At 41.2% G+C, this 19,973-nt stretch overlaps 1 protein-coding gene across 2 annotated transcripts in view; it reads right to left on the reverse strand.

Annotated features, from left to right (window-relative positions):
- Window positions 1–19,973, reverse strand: part of LOC111168723 (uncharacterized) — a 567,745-nt gene that overhangs the window by 125,742 nt on the left and 422,030 nt on the right. Inside the window, exon 2 of one of the 2 annotated variants that reach the window (XR_004024460.2) lies at window positions 12,406–12,502. The gene's annotated coding sequence lies outside the window, so the exon portion shown is untranslated. Of the gene's footprint in view, window positions 1–4,128; window positions 12,503–19,973 lie in introns of those variants that run through there. The other variant, XM_089920016.1, reaches the window with a different exon arrangement.

The following is a 19,973-nucleotide window of genomic DNA, read 5'->3' on the forward strand; positions in this document are numbered from 1 at the left end:
TCTTTTTTCTTTATTCTGCTCTATGGTAGTTATTTCCACTATTTTATCTCCTAGGTCACTTATCCGTTCTTCTGCCTCAGTTATTCTGCTACTGATTCCTTCTAGAGAATTTTTAATTTCATTTATTGTGTTGTTCATCATTGTTTGTTTGCTCTTTGTTCTCTAGGTCCTTGTTAAATGTTTCTTGTATTTTGTCCATTCTATTTCCAAGATTTGGGATCATCTTTACTATCATTACTCTGAATTCTTTTTCAGGTAGACTGCCTATTTCCTCTTCATTTGTTTGGTCTGGTGGGTTTTTACTTTGCTCCTTCATCTGCTGCATATTTCTCTGTCTTCTCATTTTGCTTAACTTTCTGTGTTTAGGGTCTCCTTTTCACAGGCTGCAGTTTCACAGTTCCTGTTGTTTTTGGTGTCTGTCCCCAGTGGCTAAAGTTGGTTCAGTGGGTTGTGTAGGCTTCCTGGTGGAGGGGACTAGTGCCTGTGTTCTGGTGGATGAGGCTGGATCTTGTCTTTCTGGTAGGCAGGTCCACGTCTGGAGATGTGTTTTGGGGTGTCTGTGGACTTATTATGATTTTAGGCAGCCTCTCTGCTAATAGATGGGGTTGTGTTCCTGTCTTGCTAGTTATTTGGCATAGGGTGTCCAGCACTGTAGCTTGCTGGTCGTTGAGTGAAGTTGGGTGTTGGTGTCGAGATGGAGATCTCTGGGAGATTTCCGCCATTTGATATTATGTGGAGCTGGGTGTTCTCTTGTGGACCAGTGTCCTGAAGTTGGCTCCCCCACCTCAGATGTACAGCACTGACTCCTGGCTGCTAAACCAAGAGTCTTTCATCCTCACAGCTCAGAATAGAAGGGAGAAGAAGAAAAAAAGGAAAGAAAGAAAGAAAGAAAGAAAGAAAGAAAGAAAAGAAAGAAAGAAAGAAAGAAAGAAAGAAGATAAAATAAAGTTATTAAAATAAAAAATAATTATTAAGAAAAAAAATTTTTTAAGTAAAAAAAAATAAAACGGACGGACAGAACCCTAGGACAAATGGTGAAAGCAAAGCTATACAGACAAAATCTCACACAGAAGCATACACATACACACTCACAAAAAGAGAAAAAGGGGAAAAAATAATATATCTTGCTCTCAAAGTCCACCTCCTCAATTTGGGATGATTCGTTGTCTATTCAGGTATTCCACAGATGCAGGGTACATCAAATTGATTGTGGAGATTTAATCCGCTGCTCCTGAGGCTGCTGGGAGAGATTTCCCTTTGTCTTCTTTGTTCGCACAGCTCCTGGGGTTCAGCTTTGGATTTGGCCCCGCCTCTGCGTGTAGGTCACCTGAGGGCGTCTGTTCTTCACTCAGACAGGACGGAGTTAAAGGAGCAGCTGATTAGGGGGCTCTGGCTCACTCAGGCTGGGGGGAGGGAGGGTTATGTAATGCGGGGCGAGCCTGTGGCGGCAGAGGCCAATGTGACATTGCAACAGCCTGAAGCGTGCTGTGTGTTCTCCTGGGGAAGTTGTCCCTGGATCACGGAACCCTGGCAGTGGCAGGCTGCACAGGCTCCCAGGAGGGGAGGTGTGGAGAGTGACCTGTGCTCACACACAGGCTTCTTGGTGGCTTCAGCAGCAGTCTTAGCATTTCATGCCCATCCCTGGTGTCCACGCTGATAGCCACACCTCGCGTCTGTCTCTGGAGCTCATTTAGGCAGTGCTCTGAACCCCCTCTCGTCGCACACCCCAGAACAATGTTCTCTTGCCTCTTAGGCAGTTCCAGACTTTATCCCGGACTCCCTCCCATCTAGCTGTGGCGCATTAGCCCCCTTCAGGTTGTGTTCCTACAGCCAACCCCAGTCCTCTCCCTGGGGTCTGACCTCCGAAGCCCGAGCCTCAGCTCCCAGCCCCCAACCGCCCCGGCGGGTGAGCAGACAAACCTCTCGGGCTGGTGAGTGCTGGTCAGCACCAATCCTCTGTGCGTGAATCTCTCCACTTTGCCCTCCGCACCCCTGTGGCTGCGCTCTCCTCCGTGGCTCCAAAGCTTCCCCCCTCCGCCACCCACAGTCTCCGCCCACGAAGGGGCTCCCTCGTGTGTGGAAACCTTTCCTCCGTCACGGCTCCTTCCCACTGGTGCAGGTCCTGTCCCTATTCTTTTTCTCTGTTTTTTAATTTTGCCCTACCCAGGTATGTGGGGAGTTTCTTGCCTTTTGGGAGGTCTGAGGTCTTCTGCCAGCGTTCGGTAGGTGTTCTGTAGGGGTTGTTCCACATGTAAGATGTATTTCTGATGTATTTGTGGGGAAGAAGGTGATCTCCACGTCTTACTCCTCCTCCATCTTGAAGATCTCCCCCCACCCCCCGGAAATGCAAATTTTTCAGGTAAGAAGTCACTGTCAATCCAGGCTAACAGTGATTTGAAATGTTATGGACTGTAAAAGATGTTAAAATGTGAGAAAAAAAAATAAAGAAATAAATAAAAAGTGCCCTAGGCTCTATGAAATAATATAGTTATTTCATGTTTCTAGCAATTGGCCCAAAGGAACCATGGACTTCCCCTGGTGCCCCAGGAAATTGACTTGGATCAGAACTTAGATGGGTTACCCTGGGATCAGAGCTTACATTGCTCTGTCTTACTCTTATCCAAAGTACTGGCCCTGCCCAGAAGAGGTCCTGAAAGAAGAACAGGGAGTTTTATCAGGCTTGGCTCAATGATCAGGGTGATGGAGGCTTCAGGCCATAACTGTTCCAGTCCAGCAGAATTCTTCTTAGGGCAGATGGCAAGCTGTGTTACTGGGCTCACTGCAGAGACCAGATCACACTCTTCTTCCAAGTTAATAAAACAAGGACTAAAATAGTCCAGTGGGTTTAGTAACTACATCACTGCTCTTCTTTCCAAGAACAATTCTGATGGAATCGAGAAGAAAAATTGCATTGAGTTGAAGTTGGAAAGGAGGTGACTAAACAGGCAGTATGTGAAAATGATGCTTATGATAAGCTCAGTTCTAAATGAAAGGACAGATATTTTGATCCTCAAACGTGGTGTCCGCCCATTTTATCTATTATGGAAGGTCAAAATAATACATTCCTGGAAAACCTTTTGGGGGTTTCACTGGTGAGGGAACCTAGTTTAAAATCAGTAGTTATATAGAACCAAAAGCTCTTGAAATGAAAGATTTCTTCATGCACTTGCTTCCAGATGTGTTAGATTAGACCACTGAAGAGACATAATACATTTTTGCATATTAAATGACTTTTATCTTTTTGATCCAGTGTGAAAGAATTTTTAAATTCGACTTGCTCTACTCCACTGACTAGCGTACATTTATATCTTTCTGTCTAGTATGTATTCTAGTTGACAACAAAGTGCTCTTCTTTAAATATTTCCCACAACCATATTATCAGCTGCTGATGGCCTCCTCCACCCTCACATCATTATTCTAAACTAGTGAGGTCTTGCTGCCTAGGTAGTAGTTATGTTTAGAGATACATGGAATAGTTCTTAAAGTTCTGTTCATGATTTCCAAACTTGAAGAATAAAATGTAAAATAGGCATTGCCTCTGCTATCGAGGTTGTCCAGCGAAAGATCCAACTTTCTTACTCTCCAGAGAGAAGTAAAGCCACACAGATATGTTCACAGTCCAATGGTTCAGATTCTTTTTGCTTAGAAGATACATATTATTCTAGCTTCATCAGTCTAGCCAAAGAGATGTTTTGATGTATTCTCTTTATGCAGCTTATCTCCCTAAGTGAAATGGAGCTAGTGGAGCCAACAGTAAGATGTCTTAGGAGAAAACTGACCAATGAGAAAATCTCTGCCCTTCTGACTTAACAGTCTTGATGAAAAGGATGTTTAAAAACTAGGGCTGCTTTTATTCCCTGAGGATCAGTGAGAGATCAGAGCCTCATTTAGGGGTGGGAATGCTGTGGTGTGGATCTTGCTAGACTACCTGATACTCTGAGACCAAAGTTAACAACTCATGACTTCTACAAGAACATGGCAAGCAACTAAAGATGGGAACATAGCAGCAGCCGGATCTTCAGCCAGGTAGAGTTATTTGTATCATATCTAACGCCATCTACGTCCTTTCTGATAAAGAGCACCCAGGTTGTAAGAACTTGTACCTTTAGGCCAAAAATAAGAGGAAGGAATGAGCTAATGGGTACCAAGTCTATATTTTCCTTTCGGTCTATTGTCTTTAAATCAGTAGGCTGGGCTTCCCTGGTGGCGCAGTGGTTGAGAGTCCGCCTGCCGATGCAGGGGACACGGGTTCATGCCCTGGTCCGGGAAGATCCCTCATGCTGCGGAGCGGCTGGGCCCATGAGCCATGGCCGCTGAGCCTGCGCGTCCGGAGCCTGTGCTCCGCAACGGGAGAGGCCACAACAGTGAGAGGCCCGCGTACCGCAAAAAAAAAAAAAAAATCAGTAGGCTTATTTTCCTTCTGCTAAATATTTTGTGCTTATGAATGCTGAATTTGAAACAGGCAGCTGGACTATTCCAACTAGCCTAGAAGATAATTTGCAAAAATGGAACTTTTAGACACTGTGGAGGTTCATTTGCCTGGCTGGTAGGCCCCAGTGTTTGGATGTTCTGTGAGTCCCTTACTCTATTTGTTTCCTATTGCTGCTATAAAAAATTACCACATTCTTATTGGCTTAAAATAACAGAAATTTATTATCTCACAGTTCTGAAGGCCAAAAGCCCTAAATCAGTATCACTGGGCCAAAATCAAGGTGTCATCAGGATCACACTCCCTCCAGAGACTCTAGGGAAAAATTCATTCCTTGCCTCTTCCAGTTTCTGGTGGCTGCTGGCATTCTTTGGCTTGCAGCCACATCACTCCAATCGTCAAGGCCAGTATCTTGAAATCCTTCTGCTCCACCTCCACACCAGCTTCTCCTCTGTGTGTGTCAAGTTTTCCACTGCCTTCCTCATATAAGGATACATGTGATTGCATTTAGGGCCTAACTGGAAAATCCAGGATATCTCCCCATCTCAAGATTCTTAACTTAATCACATGCATAAAGACCCTTTTTTGAGCCCAGTAAGATAACAGTCACAGGCTCTAGGGGTTAGGATGTAGAGGGCCCATTTTTCAGCCTACCACACTCACTGCTTACCTATAATTGAACACATACAAAGTCACATAGATAGAGGCAGAGATCCAATCTGAAAGCAAATGACAAATTATCAGTTTACTCTTCTTCAAACTTTGCTATATTCAGTTATCAGGAAAATTCACTTGCAAAGAACTGTTTATTCAAACAACGCTAGATGAATAAGATGCCTAGAAAAACAAAACAAAACAAAAAACCTCTTTGGCTCACCACTTTGCATCATGCCTTAGGAAGAGCTTAATAAGGAAATGAGAGAGAAAACAGAGAACTAAAATCTCTCTACATCCTCTGATTGTGCTACATCTACCCTCAGTTTTTGTCAACTGATGCTGGTGTGTGAGGAGAGGACAAAGAATGGAGTTGTCCACCCTTGGAATTCAATATATCCTTAAAATCCTTATAGAAACTCTGTGACAATGTGAAAGCCATTTGCTTTTGTATTGGAAGAGGACATGCTTCCCTGGGGTAATAAAACTCAATTCAATTCCCGACCCTAGGGAAGATATAGACTTGGATTCAGAGTTAAACCATTCAGAATTTAAATACATCAAATTCCTAATATCTTAAAAAGTCATGTTGGTGAGTCATCCAGGCAAGATGGTGTGGTGGATGAGATTGAGGTGGGGATATATCAAGAGCAAAAACAAGATCTGAGAGCCTGCAACTCTAGAAGAGCCCAAAGTGACGCTGAACTTCAAAAACAGGAGAAAAGCTGCCAGTGAAGCCTTCCAAAGGAAACTTTTGCTTTTTGTTTCCACCTTTTATTTCCACTATTTTCTCTCTTCCATTAAATATTTTCTAGCCCTATAATAAATGTGATGTTCTGAGTGGATATGAGTAAGAGGCATTCTGGGATTTAGACCAGAAATCACCCAACAGATGAAGGCACACGCGCGCGCACACACACACACAGAGCTATCCTCACACAGAAGGCTGTATGAAGACACCCGTGTACGGTGTGGAGGGTAAAGTGACTCTGGAAGCTAAATTGTACCGACGGTTTCTAATCCCAGCTCACCAGGGATTTATATTATACAATAAGGAAATGACTTGTTGGATAACTTCCAGAGTTTGTCTTAAAATTTAATTGCAGCCTACCTAACACTTTTATAAAACATATACATTTTACTTAGGTTTCTTAGTCAAAATATTCCTCTAACTTTTTTTTTAGTAAGTGACAAAAGTGTTCTAGCTGTAATTAATGGAGCACAAAAATATTGCGGAAACATGCCTTAAGGCTTAAACTATAATTCTATTACTAATATATTCCCTTGGCTTGCCTTTTGAACTCTGCTGCCTCTTGCCTTGCAGCTGTGTTTAATGAGTGGAGAGATTATTCAAATAAGCCCACAGCAGAGCATTATTTCTGAGGTGCTCGCCATCTTGAACAGGCATCCTCTCTCACAACCAGGCGGTCAGAGCAGACCATCCATTCCTCTTTAGTTACCTGGCCATGTATGTGGTAATATAATTCCACAGACATCCAATCACATCCCTAGATTTGGAAAGAAGCTACTAATGATACTGTGACCAAACAAAAGGACAGCAGAAACAGCCTTCAAGGTGAAAAATGAGAAGATACCTACACCAACCTCTACCCGGCTTCAGCTTTCAATTTGTCACTGCCTGTCGGTGATGGAGACTGTCAGTGTCTAATAATGAAAACATGCAGCCATACAAAATAGTCTCTTTAAAAAGCACTGTTTGCAGGCATATGGCCTTTGCCCCAATTTATATTGAAACGCAACCCATTATAAATGGGCAGGCCAATGTTTAATGATTTTTAGGATGTTAAAATGAGTTTCTACTCATGTAAGATTTAAAAGTAAGTATAACTCTCTAGGGGAGAAACCCCTGAGACGGTTACAAAGTTGCCAAGAAAATTTAATAAGAACTAATTTTAAACTGATAAACATTCAATCCAATATGGTGAGATTAAGCAATAAGAATTCTTCCTGGGAATTTACAGAGAGATAAGCATCTCATGAATAAGTAAATTCTGAAACAGGAGGCTACAGGGTGTTTATTGATTTTGAAATCATTTGTTTGAGAAATTGCCCTTGAGGAAAAGACTATTATGTCTGATAATATAATAGTTATATTCAGAGACAACCCACTTCTTTGGCTGATGGCAGAATATAAAGATTACCCACCCAATACAAAATTTATAAGCAAAAATTTAAATTGCAAAACCCGGTTACTCATTATTATAATCTTCCATTTCCTAATTTCTAGAAGTTAATTTTCGCATGTAATACAAAAGTCAAAAATAAGTAAAAGCTAAATAACTGAAATCCTCGATTCACAAATAGTTTTGCTACAACTGGAATTGGGGAGTTTTTTTTGGAAAAAAAGGCTCTCTCCATGGACATCCTAAATTCCATACCCATTAATCCCAATTCCTTACACCATCTGTATCTACCTGTGCAACTCGGGATAATTCTAATTAAAATTTGGAGAAGCTTCTGAATCAGTTCAAAATTTTAAAAACAAAATGTTCTTTCAATTTATCATTCTCATGAAAGAAAAAAATGCAATCATTTTTAACAATGGTTGGAAACATAAATGGTGTTTTGTAAATTCTGAGTTAGTCAGAAAATTCCAATTCAATGCTCTGTGTTTTCTAACAATTAAAAAAATTATTTTTTTCTAAACACTTCCCCTGAAGAAAGTTGCCACATTTCTTAACTGTCATCCAACATAAAGTGAGGTAACAGAATTCAATTTAGTTGCCAATGACTCAGTTTCTATAACAATACCATCTTCCATGATGAATCATTATTGGGTTCCACAAAAGTGGTAAAATGCCCATCCTCTCCTCCCTACCTCTAGTTTCTGAAAACGAAAGAGCAAACTCTCTCTCTCTCTGTGCTCTCAATTTCATCCCTTCTTATTCCTTCTAGAACTTCACTACATCAATTGTGCCCTCTTCTATGTCTATTCTGTTGCCTCTTCTGTTGGCTATTTCCTCTTAGCCTACTAACATGCTCAAGTGATCTTACTTCACTAAAAATTAAGATCGTCCTCTCTCAAGTTACCAGTTCATCTTCAGCCATATTCTTGAGTAACTACACACTGGTCTCCACACTGTCACTCCACACACTGCTTCATCCTTTGATCCATTTTCCACCAGCATGCTGAAACGTCTCCTAAACCTCCCCTGTGTTCAACTGCTTCAGGTTCTCTTAAAGTCACTCCCTTAATCCCTCTCTCTGCCTTCCATGACCCTGCATTCTCCTGGCTCTCCTGGCTCTAGCAGGCCTTCCTGCTGGCCTCTGAGCCTGAAATACCATCCTACTTTTCCTCCTAAAGAAACACTATAAATCCTTCAAGGTCAACATAAAACACGACATTGTCTGTGGAATCTTCCCTGACTCTGTCCAAAAGAAGGAATCATCCACACCTTGTACATACCTCTTTAAAGCTCTTATCACATGAAATGGAACTTCCATTCATTAAGTCACCAAACTTAACTGAGCATCTTCTTGGTGCCAGGTACTCTTCCAGGCACTTGGGACATCTCAATGAGCAAAACCAAGGTCCCTGCCTTTAAGAAGCTGCAGTCCAGTGGGAATAATTGTGACACATAAGAATATTATGTAGGAAAAAAAAAGAATATTATGTAGTATATTAGAAGGTTATATGCCCTACAAAAAAAAACAAGAGTGCATCATGGAAGGATTGCAACAGTGGAGAAAGACCGCAGTTGTATGACAAAATATGGTGTTTGCATGTTTGTCTCCCCTGCTGGATTGTGATCTTCTTGAAGGCAGAAATCATGCCTTATTCATTTTTGTACGTCCAGAGATTAGCCCAGTGCCTGGTACATGGTAGATTGTCATTTATTCATCTGTTCCTTCAATAAACATCTATTGAGGAGTAACTGCCCCCAAGGACCATGCTAGGCACTATGAATAATAATAACAGCAACACTTATTGACTGTTTATTCTGTACCAGCTACTTCCATTTCATATATGAAGAAGCAAAATCTCAGGGAGGTTAAAAATCTTATTAGTCCAAGGTCACAATGTTTGAGCCATAGTTTGAATCCAGCCAGTCTGACTCCAAAGCCTGTAATCTAAGCTACGTTACACTGCCTCTCTAGAACCTATCCTCAAGCTGTGTAAAACTAGCAGATGGGACAAATATTAACAAACTGTTCCAGAGTGACCAACCATCCTGGTTTGCCCAGGACTATCCTAGTTTCAGTACTAGAAATCCTGCATCCCAGGAAACGACTCCGTCTCATGCAAACTGGAATAGTTGTTCAATCTAAATGTCTGCTCAGATTTTGCTTTCTCAATTAGACCTACTGACCTTTTACTCTACCCTCCTGCACCACACCCATATCCTGAACTACTTTTTCCTACCATACTTACTATCTTATAACAAACTATATAATTTGCTTATTTGTTATGTTCAGTGTTTCTTGCCCATCTATCAATTAGAGTGTAACGCAAGCACCCAGAACAGTACCTAACACTCTGTAAAGAGCTGCTTTCTAGCACTCAAGAATGAGTGACCCAGCATGGCAAGTGCCCTTAAGGAAATATGCCTCTCATTTTATGGAGTCAACAAGGAAGGTCGGAGACACCTTCCTGAAGGAACTGTGGCTAACTCAATGACTGAGCAGCAGATTGACTAGCTGACAAGGAGGAGCCCAAGGGTATGGGAAAAATATTCTGAACAGAGGGCATGACAATCACAAAGACCCAACTGGCATGGTGCTGTAAGTATGTATGAATGGGATGTGGGGTGCTTAGGAGAAGTTTGGAGTTGCTGGGATACAAGGAGCGAGGCAGGAATTGGCCAGATATAAGGATGAAGAAATAAACATAAAATATATTTGGGTTTCCATCTGTCTTTAGCATAAAGTCCAAGCTCTCAACATACAAAGTCCTTTATTATCCCAACTTCTAAGCTCCCATGACTGCTTCATGTATCCATTCCAGTCAAGCTGGACAATCTGCTATTCTCTGTTCATACTCTAGACTGTCATACCTTCTATGTCTTTACAGAGAAATACCTCTATTTTAAATGCTTTTCCCCTCCAGCTTCTCAGGCAATCTCCTTCAAGGTACAATTCAAAACCACCTTTTCTATGAACACCCAATGGCCCTACGAAAGCAATAGTCCTTTCTCTCTTAATGCTCAGAACCATTAATCTGCACCTCCAACTCTTGCCTGCTTTCTTCTCTCTGTAAGGTTACCTTTGTGCAGCATGTTCACGCCCCCTATCTACCTCTAACCTCATCTCTGACTCTCACCTCCTCTGAGGACTTTGGCTTCTTTCTGCTCCATGCAGTTGCTGGCTCCTACATCAAGACATTGGCACTGGTGTTCCTTCTGCCCGGGACTCAATCCCTCAAGATCTTCATTTGACTGTTTTTTTCACATCATTCAGGCCTGCTGCTCAGAGAAGTATCCCAGAACTCTTCCCCTGTCCCAGCCACTTTCTATCATATTACCTCTGTATTCACTTCTTTATAGAGCTCACCAGTACTTTTTTTTTTTTGGCCATGCAGTGAAGCTTATGGGATATTAGTTCTCTGACCAGGGATTGAACCCCAGCCCTGGCAGTGAAAGCACCAAATTCTAACCACTGGACCACCAGGGGATTCCCTCATCAGTACCTATTTTTAAAATGTGTTTACTGGAATGCAAGCTCAATGAGAGCAGAGACCTTGTCTGTCTTGGATTCGGCTGACTCCCCAGTGCTTGTAACACATAATAGGATCAATATGTGTGGAAAGAATGAAAACCTCATGGCCTCTATTAACTTACCAGCTAATTTGAGAACATAGAAATTCCTTTATGTCTTTGAACCCCCAAGACATAAAGGTGCATAGTCTTTTTCCTAATGGATAGTAGTCATTCAAATACTTACTGAATGACTGAACAAAATTTCTCTAGATATATTCTAATGATAAAAACCCTACAAACCAATGGCTTTTAAACTTTGCTGCCCATTAGAATCACCTGGAGAGCCTTTTAGAAATGCCAGTGCCCTGGTCCCACCCTCTGATACTCTAATTCAATTGGTTTGGGAAGGGGTTTGGGCATCAACATTTTTTTAAAGCTCCTCATATAATTCTAATGGACAGCCAAGGTTGAGAACTGCTCTAAACCCTGCAAAAGAATGCTAAGTCCAAGTAAAATGTTGAATTCCAAACAAACTTTAGGACATGGCCATTGATTTAATTCTTGAATTGCTCTTCATGAGGAATTGTGAGCAAGTGCCCGCTGAAAGAGAACACTTCGAAGGAAAAAGAAAAAGACTTTGGTGCCATACACTGAAGGAGGTGGCCTTTCAAAGCAAACACTTCTTAGACCCATCTACTGTTCACAACTTCTTTGGAAAATTCATTGGCAATAGTACATGCAGGACCCCACAATTCAGACTAGGAAAATACATACTGTGTCATAAAGGCATTTAGAATCATTCTTGAAGTTATTTGGCGGCTTTATGCAAAAGGGTGGATTATACCTCCTTATCAAGGTATTAATATGAATGTATAAGCCCATTGTGCTCAGGATTCAATAGACCTGCAATGATTTAGGCAGAGAGTGTGTTTGTGAAGCAGAAGAAAGCCTGCCTAATTAGGAAACAAGGAACGGGAAAATAAATAAAGGGGTTGAACAAAGTCAGCTCTGGCTCTAATTTGCCTGGAGACATCCTAACACTTGCTGCAAAATAAATCGAATTTTTGCTGTATACATTCAATATTTGTTAATAAGCTGCCAGCTAGCAGGGTTTTTTTTTTTTCCTGTTTTTCCTGTACATGCAGGGAATGGTGTGCATATTGTCAGGCTGGGACATGCAATGAGCCACATGGAGGCAACTCCCAGGCTATGGAGGGACAGCTTGGGTCAGGAGGGGACTGTCCCCAACTTGAAAAAACAGGGGATGGGGAACACAGGTGAGATCCATGGGTTTCACATACTATCTTGGGAGGAAAATATGATTTTTAGAGGCAATTTGACAAGGAATTTCTATCCTGCTAGTCTGGGTTAGCGTTTCTGAATGTGATAAATAACAGGGCTCTTGGACAGCTCATTTTTTTCTTTATTTTGATACCCTTACAGCAGTAATCATGCCTCTTGTCAAGTGTTATAAAGACAAATGGTTCCCTATTGCTATTCTGTCAATGCAGCTCAACCCAAGCCAAAGAAAGGCACCCTTGCCAGATGTGTGTAATGTACCATTTGTCTTGTCTCTGTCACAGATTGAGGCACATCCTATCCCAACAGGATCCTCAGGTCAGAAAAATTGAAATCCACTGCAGACAGTGTTGAGGTTTGCTTTACCTGATCTAGAATCCAGCAACCCATGCATGTTCCCTCCATGCTGACACGGAGATCTATCTTCCTTTTCTGGGTCTATTGATTAGACCGTGCAACATATCTGTAAGGTCAAATAAGCAAAACAATCGCTTTGTCAAATAAGATGGGCTTTGCCATCAGTGATTTTTTTTTTTAATCAGAAAGATCCTGCACAGTTGTCATTTATTGATGGTAGCAATATTTGAAAAACATGAAATGATTTCCAGAGATGTGGTTCAGGAACCCGTCTGAAAAATTGTGTATGCCAAAACAGATGGAGTTTGGCTTAATTGTTGAAATAAATTGCCATATGGAACAAAACACAGCTGATTACTGCATTAACACCAATGTTAATATGCTTCATTATTCTATTGTCATTGTAGCTACAGTTGTCACCAGACTTTAACCAACGTTTATAAGGGAATTCAAAGTGTGGAATTTGGGGCCCAAAGGAGATTTCAAAGATCATCTAGTTATTTTACAGATGAGGAAACTGAGGCTTACAGAGGATGAATGATTTGTATTAAGGCATATACCCTACAACCTGAAAATGAAAGGTATTTTTAAAATGTAGGCCACATTTGGGCAAGTTATTCATAAACAGCAAGGCCATTATAACTCAAAATAAAAAACAACACTACTGCAAATGAGCATGACAGGAGATTTTGTGCAATTAGACAAAACAGACAGGACTACCTAATTTGACACAATTTCTTCTTCATGGTTAGCATCTCTTAGTTCTAACACCCAAGATATTGTATGTGTTCTCTTCTGGAACTTTTGCAATGATTTCTCACTTAGTATCTTCTTCCCAGGATATTCTCAATATAAAATAAACATCATTGTGGATGATAGGAGGAAAACACAAATAAACCACAGGAGATGGTGGGGAAAAGAAAATGGGATATGAGAATAAAGAGATATCTTCCATTTCCAGTTGTGGTGAGTGAAGTTTTTTCCTTAGTTTTTCTCATAACTGTTGATCCTTCCCTGGTCCTCTTTTCTCTGTAAAGTTGGAAATGAATGGGAATTGATCTGAAAATCTATTTCAAAAGTTATTACAGGATTGTCAGTAATCCTCTAAACCTAACTTTCGTCCCTACTGCCACCCCTACACCCGACACACAAAACCCTTTGAAAAGCTAGTGTTGGAAGTCCGAAGTGAGAAAACAGTAAGCCAGTAGCCATCCCCTACCCCCGCCCCAGCTCAAGGTCAGTGACCCAGAAACAAGTGAGAGGAGGCTCCAAACTCTGTGAAAGAAATTGTACAGTTGCGTTGAATGGATGCTTCGTTTCATGATTTGTGTTTCATCCTACTGCGGCAAACTTTTAAGAGATGTCCAAATCCTTTCATTTTCTCTGGATACCACCCCTGACAGAGTCCTCTGTTACAGTTCTCGTCACCTTTAATTCCCCTTTTATGTTAATTTTTTTCTATCTTTCCCTTCTCATTTGTTAGCTCCCGACCAAAAAAAAAAAAAAAAGCAATTATCTGTGCAACTTTCTGCCTAATACACAATAGGAGCTCAGTCACTGTTATTGAATAAGTGCATGAATCTAGCATTTACTGAGCTCCTGAGTTCTAAGTACTGTATTAGGCAGTGTGTGTTTATGTGTTTGGGTCTGCAAATGTTAAGCATGAGTTAGGGTAAAAGTCAAGCTGCTATAATAAAGAGACCTGAAAATATAGTGGCATACTTAACATGGAAGTTTATTTTTCTCTCACGTAACACACCAGCGGTAGGCAAGTGGTTCAGGATGGGTAACTAGATCTGATTTGCAAAGTCATTCTGGGACCTGAGCTGGTGGGTTATCTCTGCTACCCTTAACATGTGGCTTCCATCTCTGGGTCTAAGGTGACTCAATATGCCAGCCTGAGAAAATGAGGAGGGGAAAATGAGAGGAAGGAAGAGAGAGTGAAGAACAAGCAGCTTTCTAACCACACATTTCTCCCACTCACAGCCCACTGGACAAAACTTCGTCACGTGACCACACCTTAGCCACAAGAGAAGCTGGGAAATTTAGTCTAAGCCAGACAGCTGTGTGCCCAGATAAAACTCAAATATGAGGAGGTAGAGGAAGTGGGGAGGTCTATTAATAAAGAAAAAGAAAAAAGTGGATGTTGGGGGACCAGCTGTCTACAACACTGTGATATAAGAAATATATATCTATATTACTCAGATGACCAAAATACATTTCTCTGATGTATTTGATCTTTGTCCATGGTTCCTGGCTCACAGCTCCCAAAAGCCTTGGAATTTCCTGAGCTATAAGAGCAATGGGAGTATCTTTGGTCTCTTGTCCTCTTCTTAAAATCACTTCAGAGCCATAAAGGTGAAATGGGTGTCTTGTTGTTCATAACAAGCCCCTTTTCACCACAATTGGGTTTATGTTAATAAGGTGACTTTTACAAAGCACCTAAAGATGGGGGCTGGTTGCCAGGGGAACCAACCTTAGATAAAGGGGTGGAACTTTCTGTCCCACCCCCTCTGATTTCTGGGGACAGGAAAGGAGCTGGAGGTTGAATCAACTACCAATGGGCAATGATTTAATCAATCACGTCTATGTAATGAAGCCTCCATGAAAACTCAAAAGCAAGCAGTTCAGAAAGCTTCCAGGTTGGTGAATCAGAACATTCCACATGCCACTATGCCGAGCCCAAACTCCGCGGGACAGCAACTCCTTTGTTTGGTACCTCGCCCTAAGTATCTCTTCATTTGGCTATTGATTTGTATCCTCTAATATCCTTTGTAATAATCTGGTAATCTAGTGAGTGAATGGGTTTCCTGAGTTCTGCAAACCACTCGAACAAATTTATTGAACCCGTGGATGAAGTCATGAGAACTTCTGGTTTATAGCCAGTTGGTCAGAAGTACAAGTAACAACCTGGATTTGCAAGTGGCATCTGAGGTGGAGGACAGTCTTGTGGGACTGAGCCCTTAATCTGTGGAATTTGATGCTGTCTCCAAGTAGTGGTGTCAGAATTCAGTTGAATTGTAGGACACCCAGCTGGTGTCAGAGAATTGTTCGGTGGTGTGGGGGGAAACTACCCCCCTGCCATACGTTGGCACTCATGATCAGAAGCCTTATGTCTCTACCACAGTGTGTGTTTTGGAGAAAAGAGAAGCAAAAAGAAAATACACCTTGGGGTTCACAGAATATAAACAAATAGGGATATGAGCTATATCAGTTAGATTTTTCTGTCCCAAACTTAGCACTTAAAACATTTATTTGCTCACAGTTCTGTGGATTCGCAATTTGGGTTAGGCTCAGCTGACACCATTCATCTCTGGTCCACATGTTGTTGGTCAGACTCAATCATGTGTCAGTTAGCTGATAATAGCCTCATTGGCATGTCTTGTGGTTGCCTGTCTATTGCCAGCAGGAAAAAAAGGAACTGGTCATAAGTTACTCATCATCCATCAAGTAAGCCTGAGCTTATCCACATAGTAGTAGTAACAGGGTTACCAAGAGGAGCTAGGGAGGGTCCTGTGTGCTATATTTTTGAATGTTCTACTTGCATCACATGTGCTAATGTCCCACTGGCAAAGCAAGCCCAGATTCAAGTGGTAGAGAAAGTGATACCACCTCTTGATGGCAGTTGCTGCAAAGTCACATCACAAAAGCGCATGCTTATAGAAAGAGGAAGAATTCCGGGCCATTTTTGCAAACAATTTATCAAAAAAGCTAGACTCAAAGGACACAAAAGAAGTATCATGTAACTTTCTGCAAAGCTTTATAAGAGAAGGCATGTGCTAAGATTCTTGGTGAAATTTTGTGAAAGGAATAATTATATATATATTATCTGTAGCATCATCAAAAGTCCAATCTAAGCAGAATGAACCATTTCATTCTCTAACTTAAAGAATTAAATAAACTCTTAAAAAAGAGTGTCATAAAAGCATTAGGAAAACAAAAATAACTCACTTTCTGGCTATCAAGAGTCATGCTCCCCAGAAAGAGTATTTTGAGCTAAGCAAATAAAATTGTATTAGCCCTAAAGAAACCTGGAGAGCATTTTACATATTCTCCCATTTTACCTTTCTAATTCTATTCCGTAAGTTTTTATTGCATACCTACTACATGCTAAGCCCTGTGGCAATTATGTAAAGACAAAGAATATTATAAGATCATGAGTTTGGGTATTATTTTATTTCTTTTTTTCTTGTTAAATCATTAATAAAGTGAATTTGGTGAGAGTACTCCTAATTTTCTTGGTAGGAGAACTAAGTTCTGAGTGTCTTACAACCCAGTCCAAAAATGGGCAGAAGACTTAAATAGACATTTGTCCAAAGAAGACATACAGATTGCCAACAAACACATGAAAAGATGCTCAGCATCACTAATCATTAGAGAAATGCAAATCAAAATCACAATGAGATATCACCCCACACTGGTCAGAATGGCCATCATCAAAAAATCTACAAACAATAAATGCTGGAGAGGGTGTGGAGAAAAGGGAACCCTCCTGCACTATTGGTGGGAATGTAAATTGATACAGCCACTATGGAGAACAGTATGGAGGTTCCTTAAAAAACTAAAATTGGAACTACCATATGACCCAGCAATCCCAATAGTGGGCATATACCCTGAGAAAACCATAATTTAAAAAGAGTCATGTACCACAATGTTCATTGCAGCACTATTTACAATAGCCAGGACATGGAAGCAACCTAAATGTCCATCAACAGATGAATGGATAAAGAAGATGTGCTACATATATACATGGAATATTACTCAGCCATAAAAAGGAATGAAATTGAGTTATTTGTAGTGAGGTGGGTGCACCTAGAGTCTGTCATACAGAGTGAAGTCAGTCAGATAGAGAAAAACAAATACCGTATGCTTATGCATATATAGGAATCTAAAAAAAAGGTACTGGGACTTCCCTTGTGGCACAGTGGTTGGGACTCTGCCTGCCAATGCAGGGGACTTGGGTTCAAGCCCTGGTCCGGGAAGATCCCACATGCCGTGGAGCAACTAAGCCTGTACGCCACAACTATTGAGCCTGCCAGCTCTAGAGCCCACGAGCCACAACTACTGAGCCTGCGTGCCACAACTATTGAAGACCACGCGCCTAGAGCCTACGCTCCACAGCAAGAGAAGCCACCACAATGAGAAGCCCGTGCACCGCAACGAAGAGTAGCCCCCACTCACCGCAACCAGAGAAAGCCCGTGCACGGCAACGAAGACCCAACACAGCCAAAATTAATTAATTAATTAATTAATTTTTAAATGGTACTGATGAACCTAGTGGCAGGGCAGGAATAAAGATGCAGGCATAGAGAACGGACTCGAGGACACAGCAGGGGAATGGGAGGCTGGAACGAAGTGAGAGAGTAGCATTGACATATATGCACTACCAAATGTAAAATAGATAGCTAGTGGGAAGCTGTTGCATAGCATTGGGAGATCAGCTCGATGCTTTGTGACGACCTAGAGGAGTGGGATAGGGAGGGTGGGAGGAGGCTCAAGAGGGAGGAGATATGGGGATATATGTATACATACAGCTGATTCACTTTGTTGTACAGCAGAGACTAACACAACATTGTAAAGCAATTACACTCCAATAAAGATTAAAAAAAAAAAAAAAAAAGAGTGTTTTACTAAAGCTACCCAAGATACAGTGGCAGAACCTAGGACAGCATCCAGAGCCGCCTCTGCAGTGTGCTGGGGCACTGTTGACAGGAAGAAGGCAAACAAGACAAAAGAGGACTAGATGGGGACATCTCTTATTTTAGGAATGTTTAGATGTAAAAATAGGATCATGAAGAATTAGATGCAAGTTATAAAATTAACTCTATGTGGTTAGCATACATACTAATAATATGCTTCTAGAAGCTTCCATCTGACTCAGAATAAAATCCAAGTCCTTACTATGTCCTACAAAGGCCTGAAAGACTTAGCTGTTCCTCTGACCTTGTCTCCTAGCATCTCCTCTACCTCTCTCTGCTCCCACTACCTTGCCTTATTGCTGTTCCTCAGAAATACCAAGACATCTCATCTCAGGGCTTTGTACTTCCTGTCCTCTCTGGCTGGACCACTTTTCCTTCCCAGATCTCTGCAGGCCTTCTTCAATTCTTGGCTCAGATATCACCACACTAAGGAGGCCCTTCCTTACTATAAACATACTATATGAAACACAACCCTCCCTCTGCCTTTCATTCTCTGCCCCCCTAACATGTTCTCTATTTTTATTCTTAGAGCTTATCATCTCCTGATTCGATATATATTTATTGTCTGTTTCTCCTACTAGAATATAAGCTCTTCAGGACCTGGTCTGTTTTCGTTGACTGTTTTATCCTCAGTACCTAGGAGAGTGTCTAGCACACAGTGTTAAGTAAACATTTGTTGAATGAATTTTTCATCACTGATGTACGTGCATAGATATATACCATGTATATACATCTATGCATATATCTATATGTATAGATGTATATATACCTACATAATCATACATGTCAATGCAGAATAATTGTTAATGAAGCCCAGAACCATACTATAGCAATCTCTTCTCATCAGGGCCTTGCTATCTCTCTAAAGTTGTTAACTTTATGTTTCTACCTGGTTCTGATCTTCTTTTGTTATTCTGTTTCATCGGTGCTCACTGATTGGTTTCTGATTCGCATTTCACACAGATTCATGAACTTCACCTTCTTTTGTCAGACCAGGTATGACTAATTAAAGAGAATCCCAGTGACCTTCAATTGCTTAAAGTGTACTCTTTCAAGTAGAGAGAACATCTGCCTTGCAATGCATAGATGCCACCGATAATAGTTAATTCTATTGCTCTAGATGTTCCCTTTCATATTTGCTATTACATAAACCCAGGCATTGATGAAAGACAATGTCTCCATACAACAGATTCTGCATTACAAAATGCGCCCCACAAAATTACTGTTACACAGTATCCACTGCAGATATATAATGAAGAGGTTCAAATGCACCTCTCAATAGTTCGGTATCCTATAAGAAAAGGAAGACTTTCAGATTAATTATTGCTTGGAAGCCTCTCAATTACACAAAAGCTCTTTGTTGTGTGACTGTCTTCTGCTTCTAAAATATCCCCTACCTTAAACAAGTGAGAATAAAAGCTGTCGGCTTCCTAGTTCACTGAGGTCTTGCCATTCAACCCTGTGGTTAGGTACACGTGAGTTACTGAGTACAGCGGCATCACCATAGAAGGAATTCCACAGAACCTGGGTAGGTGGACAGGAGGAACCATAGCTTAGAGAAAAAGGAAAAATGTTCGGGGAGAATTTGCAAGACAGCATCTACTTTCCCAGCTTTCAGTTCTAGCCCTTCTTTTCACCCCCAACCACTTCTCCAATTTAGACCCTCACAATCTCTCACTAGACTATTCTAATGGCCTCTAACTGTCCTCTCTGACTCCAGTTTCTCTCTCCTCTAATTTCTCCTTTACAGAATCACATGAGTCTTTCTCCTAACTCACAAATGGTATCATATCGCATCAACAGCCTTCAATGCTTCCTATTGCCCGTAGAGTCAACTCCGTACCCCTTAGCAAAGCACTAAACTTCTTGCTGATCTAA

Source organism: Delphinapterus leucas, chromosome 11 (assembly GCF_059928025.1).
Source record: "Delphinapterus leucas isolate spDelLeu-1000000601 "Yukka" chromosome 11, BTC_Dleu_Yukka2, whole genome shotgun sequence".
Taxonomy (NCBI): Eukaryota; Metazoa; Chordata; class Mammalia; order Artiodactyla; family Monodontidae; genus Delphinapterus; species Delphinapterus leucas.